Here is a 22,161-nt window from a genome sequence, read left to right as displayed (position 1 = left end):
ATCTGAACATTAATATAATAAGCTACATTAATGGAATAAAAGATAAAGACCTAAGATCATCTTGGTAGATGCAAAGAAAGCATTTGATAAAATCCAATACCTATTCATAATAAGAACTCTGAGAATACTAGAAATAGAGGTGAACTTCCTCAACTTGACAGAGCACACCTATGAAAAAGCAATATTCTTAATGATGAGACCATTGAAAAGAAATTTTCTCCCTAAGATCAGGAACAAAGCAAAGATCCTGCTGTCACCACTTATGTTTAACATTATACTGGAAGTCAGTGAAATAAAGGGCATACTATGAGAAAGGAAGAAATAAGCCTGTCTTTATTCTTCGATCATATTTTAGGATATCCTAGTAAATGCATTTAGGAAGATTATAAGATACAAGATCAGTATACAGAAATCAACTGTATTTCTATATACTACCAATGTATAGTCAAAATGAAACTTATAAAACAATTTCATTCACATGAGCATAAAAAATTGAAAATATTTAGGAATAAGTTTAACAAAAGTTATGCAAGACCTATTCACAGAAAACTTCTAAGTCTTGCTGAAAGTTTAAGGAATACCTAAATGAATAGAGGGTATACCATAGTTATGGCTTTGAAAGCATTATATTGTTAAAATGAACTTCCCAAGTTTTTCTATAGATTTAATGCAATTCCAGCCAAACTCCCAGAAGGCTTTTTTTAAAAAAGAAATTGGCAAGTTTATTCTCATATTTAAATGGAAATGCAAAGGACTAAGAGTCAAAAAAACGATTTGTAATAAAAAGGAAGAACAAAGTTGGAGGCCTTGCACTACCTGATCTAAGGCTTTACGATAAAGCTGCAGTGATCAAGATTGTGGCGTGGCATTAAGGACAGATGAATATGGATCAAACGTTGAAAGGTCAGAAATGGACTGAAACACATATGGCCAACTGATTTGTCTACAAAGATGCCAGATTACATAGAAAAAGAATAGTTTTTTCAACGAGTGGTATTAAAATAGCTGGATATCCCTTAACTCTCACATCAGATACAAAAACTAATTCAAACTGGATCATAGACCTAAATGTAAGGGGTACAGCCATGAAATTCTAGAAGAAAATTTTCTAGGAGAAAATCTTCGTGACTTTGGATTAGGCAAAGATTTCTTAGGACACAAAAAAAGCATGAGACATAGAAGAAAATATTAGTAAATTGGAAGTTATCAAAATTAGAAACTTTTGCTTATGGGAAGATACCACAAAGAAAATGAAAAGACAAGCCACGGATTAGGGGAAAATATGTACCCACATATCTCTGACAAAGGAGATTTGTATCCAAATATATAAAGAACTCTTATATAGTCAATGTGATATATATATTCAACATGACTATCAACCTAATTTTTTGAAAAGAAGACAAAAGAATTAAACAGGCACATTTTAAAAGAATATATACAATTGGCTATTAAACACATGAGATGATACTAATTGTTTGGGTCACTAGGGAATTATAAATTAGATAAAGAGAAAGATAGGAAAAGAATTATATAAGATCAAAGGAAGGAAGTTTTGTTTGTTTTAGGATGGAACTGACTTAAAAACTAAAATCTGCATTGTCCTCAATCTATCACCTTCTAGTTTCTTTTTTCTAACTGTACAAATATATTTCTTTCAGTATTTTGTTAGCACCTTCATATCAGTATGGTTTTTTTTGAGACAGAGTCTCACTTTGTTGCCCAGGCTAGAGTGAGTGCTGTGGCGTCAGCCTAGCTCACAGCAACCTCAAACTCCTGGGCTCAAGCAATCCTCCTGCCTCAGCCTCCCAAGTAGCTGGGACTACAGGCATGCACCACCATGCCCGGCTAATTTTTTTCTATATATGTATTAGTTGGCCAATTAACTTCTTTCTATTTATAGTAGAGACAGGGTCTCGCTCTTGCTCAGGCTGGTTTTGAACTCTTGACTTTGAGCAATCCGCCCGCCTGGGCCTCCCAGAGTGCTAGGATTACAGGCGTGAGCCACTGCGCCCAGCTCATATCAGTATGTTTTAATGGAGAACTATTTTTCTTTCCTTCTTAAGTCCTATTCTTCATTACCATTATATCATTCACTATGATACCAGACTTGAAATTATGAAGTCATTTAATTGTTCATTCTTCCAGCAAACATTCGTCATCCTTACTAATTACCTGCATGCACCTAGGTAGAAATGTCAAGTAGGTGGTTGGAAATCATGAGGGAAGTTGTGGGTGGAGCTAGAGAGTTAGCAATTGTCAAAGGATGGGTGGTATTTAAAGTCACGTGTGCGGAGGGGATCAGTTAGGGAGGTGTGTGTGGATAAAGTGAGGCCTTCTGACTGAGTCCTGAGTGGTTCAGCCTTTGAGAGTCAGCTAAGTGAGGGTGGGCGGCTCTGCCAGAATGGAATGGAGCAGCCAGTGAAGAGGGTTTCAGAGGGACAAGTCAAGAGGCTGTAGGAAGAGCAGAGACACACTCCGTGCACCACTGCGGAAAGGTCAGGTCAGAGGAACGCTGAGAAGTGACTATTGGATTTGCCAGCTCGAAGGTCACTGGTGACCTTGACAAGTGTATTTTTAGTGGAGTAATGGGAATGATACCTGCCTAAAGTAGGTATAAAAGAAAATGGAAGGAGAGGAAGTAGAAACAGAAAGGATGCACACCTTATGCTCTTCAGGGGAGTGTTAGATGATAACTGGAAGACAATGTGAAGTTTTTTTGTTTGTTTGTTTTATTTTGAGAAGGGAGTTTTTATAGCAAGTAAATGTAAGCTAATGAAGATTATCTAGGGAAGGAGGGAAAATGGACATTGTAGAGGAGAGAAGGGAGGAGCAGTTCAGTCGCAAATGAAGAGAGATGGCCTTTGGCAGGAACACAGGCAGTTTGTAGTAACAGGAAGGAAAGCGGTGTTGTGGGTATAGATTTAAGTCAGTCTCAGAATAATTCTTGAGCTCTCACTATGTATAAGGCACCATTCTTATGAAAACAAACTTTTTTTTCTTTTTTTTTTTTTTTTTTTTTTTTTTGAGACAGAGTCTCGCTTTGTTGCCCAGGCTAGAGTGAGTGCCGTGGCGTCCTAGCTCACAGCAACCTCAAACTCCTGGGCTCGAGTGATCCTTCTGCCTCAGCCTCCCGGGTAGCTGGGACTACAGGCATGCGCCACCATGCCCGGCTAATTTTTTTATATATATATCAGTTGGCCAATTAATTTCTTTCTATTTATAGTAGAGACGGGGTCTCGCTCTTGCTCAGGCTGGTTTTGAACTCCTGACCTTGAGCAATCCGCCCGCCTCGGCCTCCCAAGAGCTAGGATTACAGGCGTGAGCCACAGCGCCCGGCCTTAATATAGGTCTTTTTAAAAATTTTTTTTGTTTCAGCATATTATGAGGGTACAAATGTTAAGGTTACATATATTGCTCATGCCCTCCCCCCTCGAGTCAGAGCTTCAAGCGTGTCCATCCCTCAAACGTTGCACATCTCACTCATGTTTGTATATACCCACCCGACACCCAGTAAATGTTACTCCTGTATGTCCACTTAGGTGTTGATCCATTAATACCAATTTGCTGATGAGTACATGTGGTGCTTGTTTTTTCATTCTTGAGATACTTCACTTAGTAGAATGGGTTCCAGCTCTATCCAGGAAAATACAAGAGGTGCTAGATCACCATTGTTTCTTAAAGCTGAATAGTACTCCATGGTATACATATACCACATTTTATTAATCCATTCATGAATTGATGGGCACTTGGGTTGTTTCCACAGCTTTGCAATTGTGAATTGTGCTGCTATAAATATTAGAGTGGAGGTGTCTTTTTCATAAAGTGACTTTTGATCTTTTGGGTAGATGCCCAGTAGTGGAATTGCTGGATCAAATGGTAGATCTACTTGTATCACTTTAAGGTATCTCCATATTGCTTTCCACAGAGGTTGAACTAGTTTGCAGTCCCACCAGCAGTGTAGGAGTGTTCCTATCTTTCCGCATCCACGCCAGCATTTATTGTTTGGAGACTTTTTGATAAAGGCCATTCTCACTGGAGTTAAGTGATACCTCATTGTGGTTTTGATTTGCATTTCCCTGATGATTAGAGATGTTGAGCATTTTTTCATATGTTTGTGGGCCATTCTTCTGTCTTCTTTAGAAAAGTTTCTGTTCAAGTCCTTTGCCCACTTTTTAATAGGGTTGATTTTTTTCTTGCTGATTTTCATGAGTTCTAAGTATATTCTAGTTATCAGTCCCTTATTGGATGTGTAGGATGCAAAAATTTTCTCCCATTCTGTAGGTTGTCTGTTTACTTTCATGACTGTTTCTTTGGCTGTGCAGAAGCTTTTTAGTTTGATCAGGTCCCATTTATTTATTTTTGTTGCTGCTGTGATTGCCTTTGGGGTCTTCTTCATAAATTCTTTGCCTAGGCCAATGTCTAAAAGAATATTTCCAATGTTTTCCTCTAGAATTCTAATAGTTTCACACCTAAGGTTCAAGTCTGTTACCCAGCGTGAGTTGATTTTTGTGAGAGGTGAAAGATGTGGGTCCTGGTTCAGTCTTCTACATGTGGCTCTCCAGTTTTCCCAGCACCATTTATTGAAAAGGGATTCTTTTCCCCAGTGCATGTTTTTGTCTGCTTTGTTGAAGATTAGTTGGCTATATGAGGATGGTTTTATATCTGGGTTCTCTGTTCTGTTCCACTGGTCAATGTCCTTGTCCTTGTGCCAGTCCCAAGCTGTTTTAAGTACTATTGCCTTGTAGTATAGTTTGAAATCTGGTAAACTGATATCTCCTATTTGGTTATGATGGATTATTTTCTTGACAAGCACCTGGATTCGATTGGCTAGGATTTTGTTGAGAATTTTTGCATCTATATTCATAAGGGATATTGGTCTGTAGTTTTCTTTTTTTTATTGTATCCTTTCCTGGTTTTGGTATCAGGGTTATGTTTGCTTCATAAAATGTGTTGGGGAGGATTCCATCCTTCTTGATGTTGTGGAATAATTTCTGCAGGATAGGCACCAGTTCTTCTTTGTAGGTGTGGTAAAATTGGCTGTGAAACCATCTGGTCCAGGACTTTTCTTTTTCTTTTTCTTTTTTTTTGAGACAGAGTCTTGCTTTGTTGCCCAGGCTAGAGTGAGTGCCGTGGCATCAGCCTAGCTCACAGTAGCCTCAAACTCCTGGGCTCAAGTGATCCTCCTGCCTCAGCCTCCCAAGTATCTGGGACTACAGGCATGCACCACCATGCCTGGCTAATTTTTTCTATATATATTTTTGACCAATTAATTTCTTTCTATTTTTAGTAGAGACGGAGTCTCACTCTTGCTCAGGCTGATTTCGAACTCCTGACCTCAAGCAATTCGCCCACCTCGGCCTCCCAGAGTGCTAGGATTACAGGCGTGAGCCACCGCACCCGGCCCAGGACTTTTCTTTTTAGGAAGGTTTTTTATTGCTGTTTCAATTTTGTACTTGATATTGGTCTATTCTATTCTACTGGAATTCTATTTCTTCCTGGTTGAGCCTAGGGAGGCTGTGTGTTTCTAAGAAATTGTGCATTTCCTCCATGTTTTCCAGTTTGTGTGCATGGAGGTTTTGGTAGTATTCATAAATTATATCTTGTATCTCCGGGGCATCAGTTGTAATTTCTCCTTTATTGTTCCTGATGGAGCTTATTAGAGATTTTTCTTTTCTGGTTTTCGTTAGTCTAGTCAAAGGTGTGTCAATTTTGTTTATTTTTTCAAAGAACCAACTTTTTGTTTTATTAATCTTCCGAATGGTTTCCCTGTTGTCAATTTCATTTAGTTCTGATTTGGTCTTAATGATTTCACTTCTTCTGCTGGGTTTGAGGTCGGTGTGTTCTTCTTTTTCCAGCTCTTTGAGGCAATTCATGAGGTTGTCTATTTGTGATCTTTTCGACTTTTGTATGTAGGCATTTATGGAAATTTCCTCTGAGGACTGCTTTAGCTGTGTCCCACAGGTTTTGGTAACTTGTGTCTCCTTAGTCATTTAGTTCAAAGAATCTTTTGATTTCCATCTTGATTTCCTCATTTATAAAGTGATCATTCAGCAGAAGTTTGTTTAGTTTCCATGACTGTGTAGAAATGAGAACTCCTGTTAGGATTGATTTCTACATTTATTCCACTGTGGTCTGAAAAGATACATGGTATAATTTCTATTTTTTTAAATTGTTTGAGACATGCTTTGTGTCTTAGGATATGGTCAGTCTTAGAGAATGACCCATGAGCTGATGAGAATAATGTATATTCAGTGGTTTTGGGGTAGAATGTCCTGTAAATGTCTGTCAGGCCCATTTCTTCTAGAGTTCTGTTTAAGTCCACTATTTCTTTGTTGATTTTCTGTTTGGAGGATCTGTCCTGTGCTGTCAGTGGGTTGTGAAAGTCTCCGACTATTATGGTGTTGTTGTTTATCCATTTGTTTAGATCAAGTAGAGTTTGCTTTATGAATCCGGGTGCATATATATTTAGAATTGTTATGTCTTCTTGTTGAACTATACCCTTCACCATTATATAGTGACCTTCTTTGTCTTTTATTACCTTTGTTGATTTAAAAGCTAAGTTATCTGTAATCAGCACCACCACGCCAGCTAAAAACAAACTTTTAAAAGTATGTATTTAAGTAAAGAAGTTTAGATAGAGATACAGTTGGTTTAACCTAGTGTCTGTTTTTTGTATACTACTATTAGCATTTACTGTTTACTAATACACTATCGGTCATACTGTTTAGTGCTGAATTATATCCGACTGTGATACTGAAAAATACAGTAATTGTTCCATTGGTATGTCTCTTATCTCCCAATTAGATTATAAGTTCTTCGTAGGTAGCTACTTTCATTTACAGCTGAAGTGCTCCTGAGCCGTACTGAGTACTTCTGAGGGATGATCCCTCAGAAGTGATGCGTGCTGAGGGTGTGCTGTGCTCTCTGCCTAACGAGTTCCTCACGTGGACTCACCCAGGGAAGACTTGCAAGAGGCACAGAGGGAGTGGTGTCTTTTCAGTGGCACATTCTTCATTGCATTTCTTCTTACTCTTCAAATACTTCACGTTTTCTATACATAGAATTAAAAGTTTCCTAATTAAGTTATGGTATGGTAGCATATTTTAAAAATATGTATTTTTGTATATTAAATTTGTGTTAAAGTGATAATGTCTAAATCTTAGGAGGGTATAGTTTATTTTTGGAGTCTCCTCTATGATCCTTTGAAATTCTTAATTTTTACTCTGATTCCGTTTTTCTCCTTACTATATTTAGTTGCATCTCTTTTTCCATCCTAGTAGAGGACAAAGTGACCTTAGAATCCAATAAATTAAGTTTCAGTTTTTCATTCTTTTCTCATGCTAGTTTCTATAACCATTGTGTAGCAGTGAGCTACTTCAAACTGTTGTCAGTCATTATGATACTGTTTGCACTGCTAAATCTTACTGCTATCCAGCTCTTTCATTTCTTTATGGTAAAGGAGGTCAGGTATATTCTGTGCAAGGTAGATAAAAGTTCTTAAGTCTCAAGACTATACTGTTAGCTTTTGTCATAGGTTATTCTGTAGATTTTTTTTTTTTTTTTTTTGAGACAGAGTCTCGCTTTATTGTCCAGGCTAGAGTGAGTGCCGTGGCGTCAGCCTAGCTCACAGCAACCTCAAACTCCTGGGCTCGAGGGATCCTTCTGCCTCAGCCTCCCGAGTAGCTGGGACTACAGGCATGCGCCACCATGCCCGGCTAATTTTTTTTATATATATATCAGTTGGCCAATTAATTTCTTTCTATTTATAGTAGAGACGGGGTCTCGCTCTTGCTCAGGCTGGTTTTGAACTCCTGACCTCTAGCAATCCGCCCACCTCGGCCTCCCAGAGAGCTAGGATTACAGGCGTGAGCCACCGCGCCCGGCCCTATTCTGTAGATTTTATTTTAATATGTCATGTGTGTTTTTGAAGTATGTTAAGTATCATCATTGCATATACTTAGTTATCTGTAATAGTGCAACAACATTACTACAAATTTAGTGGCTTAACACAGCACACATTTATTATCTTACCATTTCTGTGTGTCAGGAATAGATGTTAGCTGAGCTGGGTGCTCGGCTTATGGGTCTCACAAAGCTCGAGTCAATGTGTTGGCTTGCTATTTTTAGTAGAGACGGGGTCTCGCTCTTGCTCAGGTTGGTTTCGAACTCCTGACCTCAAGCAATCCGCCCGCCTCGGCCTCCCAGAGTGCTAGGATTACAGGCATGAGCCACCGCGCCTGGCCTTTCTATATATATTAGTTGTCCAATTAATTTCTTTCTATTTATAGTAGAGACGGGTCTTGCTCTTGCTCAGGCTGGTTTCAAACTCCTGACCTTGAGCAATCTGCCCACCTCGCCCTCCTAAAGTGCTAGGATTACAGGTGTGAGCCACCGCGCCCGGCCTATAATTCAGCATCTTAACAAACTAAAAAGCAGGAGCCATATAATCATTTCACTAGATGCAGACAAAGCATTGGACAGAAACCAACATCGATTCCTGACTAAAAATTCTCAGCAAACTAGGGACAGAAGTCAATGTCCTTAACCTAATAAAGGGTAGATAAGAAAAACCAACAGCTGACATCACTAAGTAGATGAAAGACTGAATGCTGCTTTCGTCCTAAGGTTAGGAAGAAGACAAGGATATCCACTCAGTGCTTCTTTTCAACATTGATCTGGGGATTCTAGGCAGTACAGTCAGACAGGAAAGAGATAAAAAGGCATCTAGATTAGAAAGGAACAAGTGAAACTGTCATTATTCACAGATTACATGCTCTAGCTAGTAGAACAAAGAAGTAAGGTTGAATATACAAGTTCAATATACAAAAGCCAGTTATATTTCTGTATAACAGCAATGAACAATTAGAAATTGAAATTAAAAACAAATGCCATTTATAATAATATTAAAAATATTAAATACTTAGGGATAAATCTGACAAAAAAGGTGAAAGATCCACACACTGAAAAAGTCAAAACATTTTTAAGAGAAATTAAAAATCTAAATAAATGATGAGATGTCCCTTATTCATGAACCAGTAGACTCAATATTGTTAAAAATGTCAGTTTTCCCCAGAGTAATCTCTAGATTTCATTGCAAACTCAATCAAGCCCCAGTCAGCTTTTTTGGGGTAGAAATTGACTAATTGATTCTAAAATTCATATACATAGTACACCTGGAACTGTGTAAAAGAATAAATAGATAATTAAAATTCATATAGAAGTGTGAAGGATCTACAATAACCAAAACAGTTTTGAAAAAGAACAAAGTTGGAGGTCTACCTGATTTCAAGATTTATAAAGCCACAGTAATTTAGACAATGTGGTGTAGACATCAAAAGAGATAAAACAATTAATGGAATAGAGAATCCAAAAAAAGGCAAAACATACTAATTTTTAACAAGGTGCAAAGGCATTTTTAGCAGACAAAATAATAGTCTTTTCAACAGGTGGTACTGGAACAATTGGATATCTGTATGTAATAAAATGAGCGTGGACCTGTACTTCAAGCCATATATAATGACTAATTCAAAATGTATCAAAGACCTGAATGTAAAGCCTAAAATTATAAAACTTATAGAAGAAAAAAGCTATATTAGAGAATGGTTTCTTAGGTATGACACCAAAAGCATGATCCATAAAAGAAATTGCCCTTTATAAAACTTAAAAGCTTTTCCTCTTTAAAAGATGCTGTCAAGGGAACAAAAAAACAAATTACAGACTGGGAAAGAATATTTGAAAATCATATATTGGATTAATCTAGAATATATAAAAATTTAAAAACTCCATAATAAAGCTATACAATTTAAAAATCGGCAAAAGATTTGACCACATTTCACCAAGAAGATATGCAGATGACACACACATGAGAAGGGGCCCATCATCTTCAGTTGTTAGGACATGCAGATGAGAACCACACTGAGCTATCGCTACACATCTACTGGAATGGATAAAATTAAAAAGACTGGCCATAAAGTGTTGTGAGGGTGTGGAGGGACTGGAACACTACTGATAGTGTCTGTGAGCGTGTTAAATGATGCAACCCCCATGGCAAACCATTTGGCAGTTTCTTAAATTGAGTATCCACCTACTGTAATATGATCCTGCTATTCCACTTTTAGATAATTTACCCAGGAGAAATAAAAACATGTGGCCATACAAAGATTTTGTAAGCAAGTGTTCATATGAGATTTATTTGTAATAGCCAAAAAGTGGAAAGATTCCAAATGTTCATCACGGATAAATGTATAAACAAAAATATTCTTTAGTGATACAAACAAAACGAAACTCTTGATACACACAATATTGATGGATTTCAAAATAATTATGCCAAGTGAAAGAAGTTGGAAAAGAGTATATCTTGTATGATTCCATTTATGTACAATTCTGATAAGTGTGAAGTAATGTATAGCGACAAAAAGCAAACCAGTGGTTGCCTTGGGGACAAAAGTGTGTGGGGAAGGGCAGGAAGGAGGAATTTCAAAGGGGCATGATGAATTTTGGGAGTAATTGATATGTTTGTTATCCTGACCTGGTGATGATTTCATAAGTGTATACATATGTCAAAGCTTAACAAATTTTCCACTTTAAGAATGTGCTGCATATCCAATGCAATACTATTTAGCAATAGAAAAGTAACAAACTACAGGTACATCCAACATGATGAACCTTGAAAACATTAGGCTCAGGGAAAGAAACCAGACACAGAACTCACATAGTGTATGATACATGAAATAGTGAATGATATATGAAATATCCAGTGCAGAGATTGAACGTGGCCTGCAAAGCCTAAAATTTTACTGTCTAACTGTTTTCAGAAAAGGTTTGCTGACTCCTGGTTGAGAAAAATACCTTTTGGGAGAGTGAAATGGATTCGTTTTATGTTTCTGTCTGCACAATAGAGATTCTCTCACTTAGTTAAATCGTCTTGCTGTCCCTTGTCATGTTCCTGCAAGGGATCTGCACTTCAAGATCTGACTCTAATATTGGTGTGATGTGAAATTGATCTTGAGTAGTTTAAACTAGTTTCCTTCTGTATCAAAGTGGTAAATACAATCAGTTGAACGATCTTTCTTAGGGTGAGCATCTTGAGTGTCAGAACTTAGTCATCGATGCCTTTGTAGGTCAGCACTCTGTATACTGATGCTCTAACCTTTGTTAGCAGTACTTGCAGGTAAATTAGTTTCATTCTTAATCTTTTCTACCATTTGTAGCTACAACTTACATATTCATGAAATTGCTTATGTCTATATGCTGTCAAATCAAATGCCCATAGTAGTGAAAATGTCACTCAAATGATATGTTAGGCATCATGAACATAGGACAAGTTATTGGAATATTTTATTTTTTTAATCGATTATATTGCTATCATGTGGTCACCATTTATTTTCTCTCTTGGCATGAAGCATAATTGGTTGGGATAAAAGTAAGTTGCTAAGTGATCAGATTTAAGGGAAAGGTTTTAAAGCATAAAACTAAAAATAAAGGGCTACCTAGCAGAAAAAGTACATTACTTCAACTTTTTTTCCCCCAATGGCTCTTTCTATAAAATAGAAATGAAACTAAAGTTGAGATATATGTGTGTAGCTGGCTAGTGTTAACATTCTAAATAGGAGTTTAATTTCAGAGAGTAATCAACTAGTTTTAAAACGATTTATCTGAGTTTATAATATAGAAAACAATATAATAGTAACAGGCTGGGCGCGGTGGCTCACACCTGTAATCCTAGCACTCTGGGAGGCCGAGGCGGGCGGATTGCTTCAGCTCAGGAGTTCGAAACCAGCCTGAGCAAGAGCGAGACCCCGTCTCTACTAAAAATAGAAATAAATTAATTGGCCAACTAATAGATATAGAAAAAATTAGCCGGGCATGGTGGCGCATGCCTGTAGTCCCAGCTACTCGGGTGGCTGAGGCAGAAGGATTGCCTGAGCCCAGGAGATTGAGGTTGCTGTGAGCTAGGCTGACACCACAGCACTCACTCTAGCCTGAGCAACAGAGCGAGACTCTGTCTCAAAAAAAAAAAAAAAGAAAACAATATAATAATAACAATTCTACTATTCAGACAATTCTCTTGACATTTAAAAATTTTCAAATAAATATATGCATAGGGTTTAATTCAAGCAGTTCACAAAAGCATATAAGGAGACACTGAAGCCCCCTTCCCTGTAATTGTTTTCTTGTGGAACTTCTATTAATAGTTTTAGTTTTGTCCTTCCAGAAATGTCAAAGTATAAACAAACATAAATACCCTTATAAAATTCATTTTGTACAGGATATTTTATCACATATAATGTTCTGTAACTTACTTTTCCATTGATAAAACTATAGCATGGATGTCTTTAAAGATGCAAAGAGGTCTGTCATGTTCTTTTTCATATGCCTGCAAAGAATTGTTTTCCATTGTGTGCATAATAAGTTTCCTATTTATGGACCTTTATTTTATCCAGTTTTTTGCTGTTACAAATGATACTTTAACGACATTCTTACAAATAAATATTGCCAAAATTTCCCAACTATGTCCATAAAGTAAATTTCCAGAAATAGATGTTGAAAATTTTATTATAAATATTCCCAAATTACTTGTAAAATGTTTACACTAATTTATAATTCATCCAGCAGTGTGTTAAAGTGCCTGTGTCTCTGCACACTTACCAGCATTGAGTATTATCAAACTTAAACATTTTTGTCAGTTTGATAGGTGCTATAAATAATATACAAGATGATGAATGGACTATCACACATAAAATAGCTGTTGGTTCAGCTATTTTATAGGGACCAAATCACAGTGACCATGCTAGAAAGTTAATTTTCTCCCAGGTTTGAACTGGTTTTCAGTTCAGGGCTTCGTTGCTCCACAGGCATCCACCTTCATCCAGGGATGAAGGTTCCTTCCCTTTTTTTTCCTTTTTTTACTATCTCCTCGGGGTCGTCTGTGTAGCTGAAGCTTGCTGACAACCACGTCTGACTTGTGGCCTGAGTGAAGGAGGCAAGAGGAGGTAGACAATAAGCAGCTTTCTTGCAAGCATGTGAGCCATTGCCCTCACCAGCTTTGCCCCCACCCCTTGGTTCAGAGCTTAGTCACATGGCTGAGAGCTCCAGGTCTGTGTTATTTAGCAGCTAGCTGTGTGGCCATGTGCCCAGCTAAAACTTTGATTATTTGAAAGAAGAGGGGGTAGATTTGGGGAGACAATTAGGGTTTCATCACAACTAAGGAGGAATCACGACACCTAAAAGAATAAGAAAGTAGAAGGCAAGAGTTTTTGTTCATTGTGTTTATTGCTGTATCCCCAACTCCTGTAAGAATGCCTGGCAAATAGTAGGTATTCAATAAGTAATTGTTGACTGAATGTACATGTGATGAATAAACAAAATCTGCCAATTGAAGATGTTAGAAATTATTAAAAGACATTTCAAATTATAGTCAATCAATGGGAAAATGTTTTATTTTATAAAAATCTGACTGATTTATGCTAAACTTTTCAAAATGGAGTAGCGCTGCAGGTGAAATACTGCTGGGAGCTTCACAAGGTGAGAGCCAGAGCCAAACTCCTGTCCTCCATTGCAGAAACGCTTAGTTAGGCTATATTCTGATGTTGTTAAAAACAATTAAACTGTATCATTATATTATGGCATAAGCCTGTCGGAATAGAGACTTTGAAGTAATTTTCACAGCGCCTATTAGTATTTTAGAACATACCACAAATCCATTCTGTGTCAGCTGTGAGGCCCTCAGAACTTGCTTTGCTTTTTTGTCACAGATTCCTTGTGTGATTTAAGATACCTGACTTTCAGCCTGCTTCTCCAGAAGACTCCTAAGTATAATTGAAGGCCACTTGCATTGTTGATTGGTTTTCTCCACTTGTCCATCATTATAAGGTAAAAGTTCTTTCTGATTTTCTATTAATGTTGCCTATTCCATTTTACAGAGGCACACATAAATACCTTAATATTTGTCAAAAACTAAAATGCTCTCTTCTTTCATGTTTCATGTTGACTACCTCACATGTTTCAAAAACAAACACGTGTGATAGCATTGTAGTGAGGTTTCTTTCATTTGCTGAAAGTGGTGGAGGTCAAGGAGCAGAGCTTTTCGCTAAGGAGGAGCTATAAAATATGTTACTTTAGGACTTGTGGTAAGAAGTAATTATGCACAAGAGAGGGCATGACTTAAATTTAAATTAAAGACAAATTTGGAATGTGCTTATTTGGTATGTTTAACCTATCATAGTATTTAATACCATAATAAATTATATGACTGTCATGATCTATTATGTATACTCAAGAGCCTATGAAATGAGACCCATGTTTCTGTGTATATGTTTTCAAGTAGCAACTAGCTACGTTTATGGCTGAATACGGTTGAGTAGAATCTCACAAATGTGGAATTACTTAGTGTAGTTTTCATGGATTTAGACTTTGATTTTCAAATCAATTCTAACTAAAAAAATCTTTTGAGATTAATAAAGTTTAATGAAAGTTGAGGATAAGAAGATAATGCACACTGGACCTTTTAAAAGATGCAGTGTACTACGAAAGCTATTTAGTTTTCAATCATTTTTTACAATTTTGATCCCTTTTCAAGTGCTTTTCTGTCAGTGCAGCAACTTGGTAGAATTTACCACACATTGTAAAAAATGTTTGGCCTTCTGAAGAATGTTTAGTGAAGGACTGCTATATTTCCAATCAATTTCTGTTTTAATTTTCATTTCAAAGTAATTCTTTTCAAGTATACATGTGCATACAAGTAAAGCTTTTTAAAATGACTTCTTACTATAATATTTTCTGAAAAATCATAAAATCAGGAATTTTGATATTTTATCTTCATTTTATCTTAGAACATTGGGAACTCCTTTGGTTCATAGCACTTTTAAAAGAAAATCTAAAGAGAAATTAACTCATATTCATAACATTTCAGGTAAGAAAGTAAAGAAATGAAACATTATGTATTTTCTTAGAATCTGTTGCTTTATAAAGCCCTAATTCTAATTTAGCTTTTTCCCCAAAAAGGAAAAATAGCTGAGGAGAGAGAATATAGGCACCTGGCTGTGGGATCACCCAAGGTTTGATTCTTGAGTGGCAAAAGTTTGAATGCAAACACAGAAAGTGTGGCTTCTGCTAAATACTAATAGCACATACATTTATTGTGTCCAAAACAAACTTTCTTCTTTCCATGTTATTTTTCTTTCATTCCCTCTGTAGTGCCCTTCTTTTTTCCGTTCATCCTTTGACTTAGTAATTCAGCGTATCACACCAAATCTAGTAAAAGTAAAAAAATCTTTTTGATGGTCTTACGTGAGTTGGCACCTCCTTTTTTTTTTTTTTCTTTTTTTTGAGACAGAGTCTCACTATGTTGTCTGGGCTAGAGTGCCGTGCCATCAGCCTAGCTCACAGCAACCTCAAACTCGTGGACTCAAGCGATCCTCCTGCCTCAGCCTCCCGAGTAGCTGGGACTACAGGCACCACCATGCCTGGCTAATTTTTTCTATATATTTTTAGCTGTCCAATTAACTTCTTTCTATTTTTGGTAGAGATGGGTTCTTGCTCTTGCTCAGACTGGTTTCAAACTCCTGACCTTGAAGGGATCCTCCTGCCTCAGCCTCCCAGAGTACTAGGATTACAGGTGTGAGCCACCGCACCCGGCGTGGCACCTCCTTTAATACTGTGTCCCTTTCGTACTATTCCATCACAGAGTACACGCATATACACATCCTGTATGCCTACTGTGTGACAAAAACTGTTCTTAACTGTGGGGAAGTATTGTGAATAAAACCCAAAGTTGTCCTCAAATAGCTTACTTTCTAGTTGGGAAGATAGATATATACAAATAAATATGTATGTACTTTGGTAGGGGGACAGAGTGATGGTTGGGTGTGTGTATGTGTGGCTATTTTAGATAGGTTGGTCAGGGAAGGCCTCTCTGAGGAGGTGACATTTGAATAGAAATTGAATGAAGTAAGAGAACAAGTTGTGAAGATATCTGGGACAAAAAGTATTCTTGGGCGAGGGACAGTAAGCAAGTACAAAGGAAGAAAAGGGCTTGAGATTTTATAGGAACAAGAGGTATTTTTCTCTTCTGAGTTAGAAAAGGCTAAAATATCTTTGAAGAAATACATGCTCAAAAAGTTCTGAGAAAAGTATTAAATACATAACGGAAACTATTCTGATACAGGAGAACATAGAATTATGTATTTTATTTTGACAGGACATTCCTGAGTAGTTTTACATAATAACAATCTTGACTTGATTTTCTTTAAATAGAAAATCCTTTTGTGCAGAGGTTTTTTTTTGAGACAGAGTCTCACTTTGTTGCTCAGGCTAGAATGAGTGCCGTGGCGTCAGCCCAGCTCACAGCAACCTCAAACTCCTGGGCTCAAGCAATCCTTCTGCCTCAGCTTCCCGAGTAACTGGGACTACCGGCATGTGCCACCATGCCCGGCTAATTTTTTGTATATATATTTTTAGTTGGTAAATTAGTTTCTTGCTATTTTTAGTAGAGACGGGGTCTCGCTCAGGCTGGTTTCGAACTCCTGACCTTGAGCAATCCGCCTGCCTCAGCCTCCCAGAGTGCTAGGATTACAGGCGTGAGCCGCCGCGCCTGGCCTTGTGAAGAGGTTTTTAACATCAGGAAACCCTCATATAGCTAACAATGGGCTTCAAGATTTTGTGAACTTCCAGAAATTGTATGCAGAATATTATGTGTATATGCATATATACATGTATTCTTGGGTGAGTGGTTGTATTTTTCATCAGGGATTCATGATCATTCATTCATTCAGCAAATATTTATTGAGTGCTTACTGTATACCAGGCACTGCTTTAGGTAACAGGGGTAGCTTTGTCAACAAAGTAGACAACAATCCCTGCCTCTGTGGGACAGACGTGTGGGTGGTATACAGATAGATTATAAGCAAGAAGACTGCATATCTGGAGACAGGAGAAAACAATATAAAATAAGTTAAAAATGTATTTCAGGCCTGGCTGAAACACCCCAGTGGCTCACGCCTGTAATCCTAGCACTCTGGGAGGCTGAGGCAGGCTGATTACTCGAGGTCAGGAGTTCGAAACCAGCCTGAGCTAGAGTGAGACCCCGTCTCTACTACAAATAGAAAGAAATTAATTGGCCAACTAATATATATAGAGAAAATCAGCCGGGCATGGTGGCGCATGCCTGTAGTCCCAGCTACTCGGGAGGCTGAGGCAGGAGGATTGCTCAAGCCCAGGAGTTTGAGGTTGCTGTGAGCTAGGCTGACGCCACAGCACTCACTCTAGCCTGGGCAACAGAGCGAGACTCTGTCTCAAAAAAAAAATGTGTTTCAGATAGACATGCTAACTTGAAAAAAAAATATTGGACGAAGGGAGTGTACATAGTAGTAGAGCTAGGATTTTAAAATTTTAGATAAGGGTATCTCATGTGGGCTTCTCTTGAAAACGTGACTTTGGAATCATGGTCCAAAGAAAGTGACTGAAAGAAGAGCATTGCAAGCAGAAGGAACAGTAGATGCAAAGCCTCTCAAGAGTGTATCTGGCATGTTTGAGGACTACCATAGGCATTGTGGCTAGAGCAGACAAAGAGAGAGAGAGAGAAACTGACGATTAGGTTGTAGTAAGGATATTGTTTTTTACTTAGAGTGAGATGCAAAGCCTCAGAGGATTTGAGCAGAGCAGTAACTCAATCTAAGTTTACTTTTAAACGGCTCACTCTCACAGCATACTCTTACTGCTGTATTCAGAGTACTCCTAAGGGAGCATGGGTGGAAGCAGAGAGTCCAATTAAAAGTCTTTTGCAATAATTCTGGCCAGACTTGAAGATGGCTTGGATCCAGGTATTATTAACAACAGTGGAAGTGATAAGAATGGTTTGATTCTGGAAATATTTTAAAGGTGGGGTGTATGGAATATGCTGACTGTTGGGTAGAAGATATGGTAGAGGAGTGAAGGGTGGTTGCAAGGTTTTCTGCTGGAGACACTGGAATGATGAATGCACTTACTGATAGGGAAGATCACAAAGAGGAGTAGAGTGGAGGCAGAAGGGTCATTATCAGAGCTTTTGTTTGGGCATGCGAAGTTTGAGATGTCTTTTAGACATCCAAATGGAACTGTCCAGTAGGTAGTTGGATATTCCAGTCTGAGGTCAGAGAAGACGGTAGGGGTGGAGATCTAAATTTGAGTCATGAGTATGTAGGTGGTTCTGAAGCTTGATTTTCCTCAGTAGGTATGATGTTTGCTGTTGGTTCAAGATAAATATTCTTTATAATGTAAAGAAAGGGTTTTTAAGGAGGTTTGATGATATTTAGAAGGAAAGAAGTTGGTATTTTTGTTATTTTGGTTTTTTAATTAGGGATATTTATTGGAATTAACTGAATAGTTTTTTATTTAATCTGTTGAGATAGTTATTTCCTTTAAGCTACTGATGTGATATACATCTCATATCTTGATATGAGGTATATATGATTCTTGCATTTCAGGGAAAAGCCCTATTGTATAGCATTGTCTTCCAAATATTTTTGACTACCATCATAGTAAAAAGATAATTTTTGTGTTGTGATCCATTCAAAGTATGTGTATATGTATGAGAGTGAAACAAAAGTTTCATGAAACATTACTTAATCTTACTATGTGCAATATACTTAGTTTTTTGTTGTTGTTGTTTTTTCCTATTCTTTTTCTCTTACATGTTGGTTGCAGACCACCAATTAGCTGGTGGTTTCTCTTAGCTGGAAATCTAAAGCTTGAAAAATATAACTATACAAGAATTTTAAATGCCTTTGAATTTAGTTTGATAATAGGTTTTTGCATCTGTACTTATTGGTACTATTAATCTGGAGAGAGAGAGAGAGAAAGGGAGAGAGAGAGAGAGTGAGTATGTGGGTTGGGTGTTTTGTAATACTTTTACCTAGATTTGTTGTCAGAATTATGAACTGCATAGCTTTCCATCTTTTTCTGTGCCTAAGAGCAGTTGATATTATGTGGGAATTACCTCTGTCTTTTAAGTTTGAAAAAATAAATGAAAGTAACTTGCCTGGGAGCCCTTTAAGGGGAGGATCATAATTCTTTGATAATTGCTATCTCTTGTGTCTGCAGCCTTTCCCTGGATATTTCTGAGTCTTGCCTGGCTGCTTCATTCAGGACTCTGCTCAAATCCCACACTTTAGAGAAGCTGTCCTTGAGAACCCCTCAGATAACAGTCCTTATCATTCTAGTTTCTTTGATTGCCTTTATTTTTCATAGTATTTATTTACTACTTGGCATTTTATATTTGTGTATGTTTATTTGTCATGCTGTCTCTTCCCTACTAGATCGTCAGCACCATGAGGGTAGGGACTTGGTCTGTCATTTTCACTACTGTGTCTGTATATCAAGAAAAATTATTCCAGGAGTTCAAGAGCAGCCTGGGCAATAGAACAGGACCCTGTCTCTAAAAAAGGATAAAAAATTAGCCAGCCATGGTGGCACATGCCTGTAGTTCCAGCGACTCAGGAGGCTGAGGCAGGAGAATCGTTTGAGCCCATGAGTTCAAGGCTGGAGGTGAGCTATGATTGTGCCACTGCACTCCGGCCTGGGTGACAAAGTGAGACTCTATTAAAAAAAACAAAAAGAAAGAAAGGAGAAGCTAATATTTATTCAGAATCCATTCTGTGCCAGCTCTGTCCTTATTGCTTTATTGTGAGAGATGTATATTTAACTGGGAAGAATCTTCCTGGCAGTATTTTAGGTTACATTCTTTGAATGGATTTTTACCAATGTTCTTACCAATGGGAATATTAGAATCAAAAATGGTTTATTACCATTTTCAGTTTTCTTATCTATAGTACCTTGAAATCAGCAGTAATTTCCTAGAACTTTTGGGAGTTGAAAGTATGACTCTCTCCTTCTGTCAGATATATAAATAATAGCATAAGAAAACCATACCATTTGAGAGAAACAGCTAACTTTTCTTGTTAATCCATTGCATTCACTCAACAATGTAGTAATCATTGGTGATAGAATAACACACGATGCAAAATACAAATGTAGCATCATATGTGAAAGGGGGCAAACTGATTTGCTTTCCTTTGCCAATTACTTTGGTGGCAATCCATTTGTTAATAAGTAGTTGTCAGCATATTGCACACACAGCTGTCTTTTGTTAGTTTTATTTTAAAAACCTATGATAAATATGATAGCTTTTGCTCAATTCTGTCTTTATCCAAATACATAGTCAAATTTATAGAGATAGGAAGTAAAATGGTAGTCGTCAGGGGATGGGGGAAAGGGCAAGTTGTGGGGCGCGGTGGCAACGCCATTCCAAGATGGCGCCCGCTTCCTGGTCACACCCTACTGTACGTCTGACAAACAGATGTTCAGCGCATGTGCAAAGCCTTGCCTCCTCTCCTGTTCTGTGTTGACCAATCAGGTTATGCCCCGTGTACTTACTGTCTATATAAGCAGCTGCCGAGAACGCCTCGGTGTCTTCCGCATGTAACCAGTTAAGCAATCCCCATTAAAGCGCTGTCAGAAGAACTCCAGTTGCCGCGTCTTCCTTGCTGGCGAGGGGGCGCGACAAGTGGTGCCGAAACCCGGGAACCAAACAACTTTGAGGCACCAGCGGAGACGACCTCGGAAGAGGTGAGTTCAGAACTGACGCGTGGGACGGAACCGAATTCGGACCTTTGCTGACCAAGGCAGGCGTGAGAGCCAGAGCCAGAGCCAGAGCCAGAGCCAGAGCCAGAGCCAGAGCCAGAGCGCCGGAGCGAGAGCCAGAGCGCCGGAGCGAGAGCCAGAGCGCCGGAGCCAGAGCCAGAGCGCCGGAGCCAGAGCCAGAGCGCCGGAGCGAGAGCCAGAGCGCCGGAGCGAGAGCCAGAGCGCCGGAGCGAGAGCCAGAGCGCCGGAGCGAGAGCCAGAGCGCCGGAGCGAGAGCCAGAGCCAGAGCGCCGGAGCGAGAGCCAGAGCGCCGGAGCCAGAGCCAGAGCGCCGGAGCCAGAGCCAGAGCGCCGGAGCCAGAGCCAGAGCGCCGGAGCCAGAGCCAGAGCGCCGGAGCCAGAGCCAGAGCGCCGGAGCGAGAGTCAGAGCGCGAAAGCGGAAGCGTGCGACTTCAGAGTCAGACAGAGGGAGAAGGCCGAGAAAGAAGAAAAGGGAGAGAAAGAAATGTAAAGGTACCAAAAATAAAAATGACAAAGGAAAGGACAGGACAGAAGACAGAGGAGATAAGCTACTTTGGAAGAGGAAGCGGCAAAGTATGAGGCGGGGCGATATCGGCCGCCGCCCTACCGTGACGCTGCTTTTACTGCCCCTACCGCCCCTCCTCTGAGAGAGCAGGGAGGAGCCAGACCCAAACAAGTCAGCGGGAGCTCGTTTACAGGACCAGGTGGACACTCTTTGGCAGCTTGCGCAGCTGGGGTGTGAGTGGAGAATGACCGGCCTCTGTGTCACTTCTGTGATCTATGAGAACTTTACTTTTGCCGCTAATCTTTCTAGACAGCTGTCTAGGCATCTAACAGGCAACTGGTCTGTGCAGTTTGATTCCTCTTTGAGAGACTTTAGACTGGCCATCGTGCACGTGAACTCCACTCGCGTGGATCTGAGCCTTGCCACAGGACTGACGGCATGGATTCAACAAGCCACCCATCATCTGAAGGAATGGGCCGGTCTTGCAGCCACGGCCATTTTGCTGCTTGCTGCGGCTGGCGGCGGGCTGTGGTGCATCTGTAGACTGCGTGCCCAGAGACGGAGAGACAATGTGGTATTGGCACAGGCGTTTGCTGCGCTTGAACTGGGACAGTCTACACAGGTGTGGTTGACCATGCTAAAAGGTTAGCCTAGTTTTGGGTTGCACCCGCTCCTACCCCCAGGTATTTTAGCAGACATGGCCTTTGCACTCTGAGGGATCTCTCCCATTGCACCAGATAAGGCATGTCTCCAATCCCACAGCCAGCCTTTGCACACCTCAGAGTTTTACTCATTGCACGAGGTAAGGTGGCTGGTGTTGGAAGTGAGGCTCTGCATCCTTGATCGTACTGTCGAAGGACGGTGCTGAACGGTTGCTCAGTTCTCATTTAATTAATAAAATAGGGGGAGATGTGGGGCGTGGTGGCAACGCCATTCCAAGATGGCGCCCGCTTCCTGGTCACACCCTACTGTACGTCTGACAAACAGATGTTCAGCGCATGTGCAAAGCCTTGCCTCCTC

At 39.2% G+C, this 22,161-nt stretch overlaps 1 long non-coding RNA gene across 3 annotated transcripts in view; it reads left to right on the top strand.

Moving 5' to 3' along the window:
* The window catches only part of LOC105859715 (uncharacterized), a 76,835-nt gene that overhangs the window by 32,956 nt on the left and 21,718 nt on the right, over positions 1-22,161 (top strand). For 2 of the 3 annotated variants that reach the window (XR_001148658.2, XR_012915080.1), the window contains exons 2-3: positions 13,755-13,872; positions 14,832-14,911. This is a non-coding gene — a long non-coding RNA (uncharacterized LOC105859715). The remainder of the gene's footprint in view (positions 1-13,754; positions 13,873-14,831; positions 14,912-22,161) is intronic. The other variant, XR_001148657.2, reaches the window with a different exon arrangement.

This window comes from Microcebus murinus, chromosome 26 (genome assembly GCF_040939455.1).
Source record: "Microcebus murinus isolate Inina chromosome 26, M.murinus_Inina_mat1.0, whole genome shotgun sequence".
Lineage (NCBI taxonomy): Eukaryota > Metazoa > Chordata > Mammalia > Primates > Cheirogaleidae > Microcebus > Microcebus murinus.
Note: the sequence above shows the minus strand (reverse complement) of the source record. Positions and strands in the feature narration are given on the sequence as shown.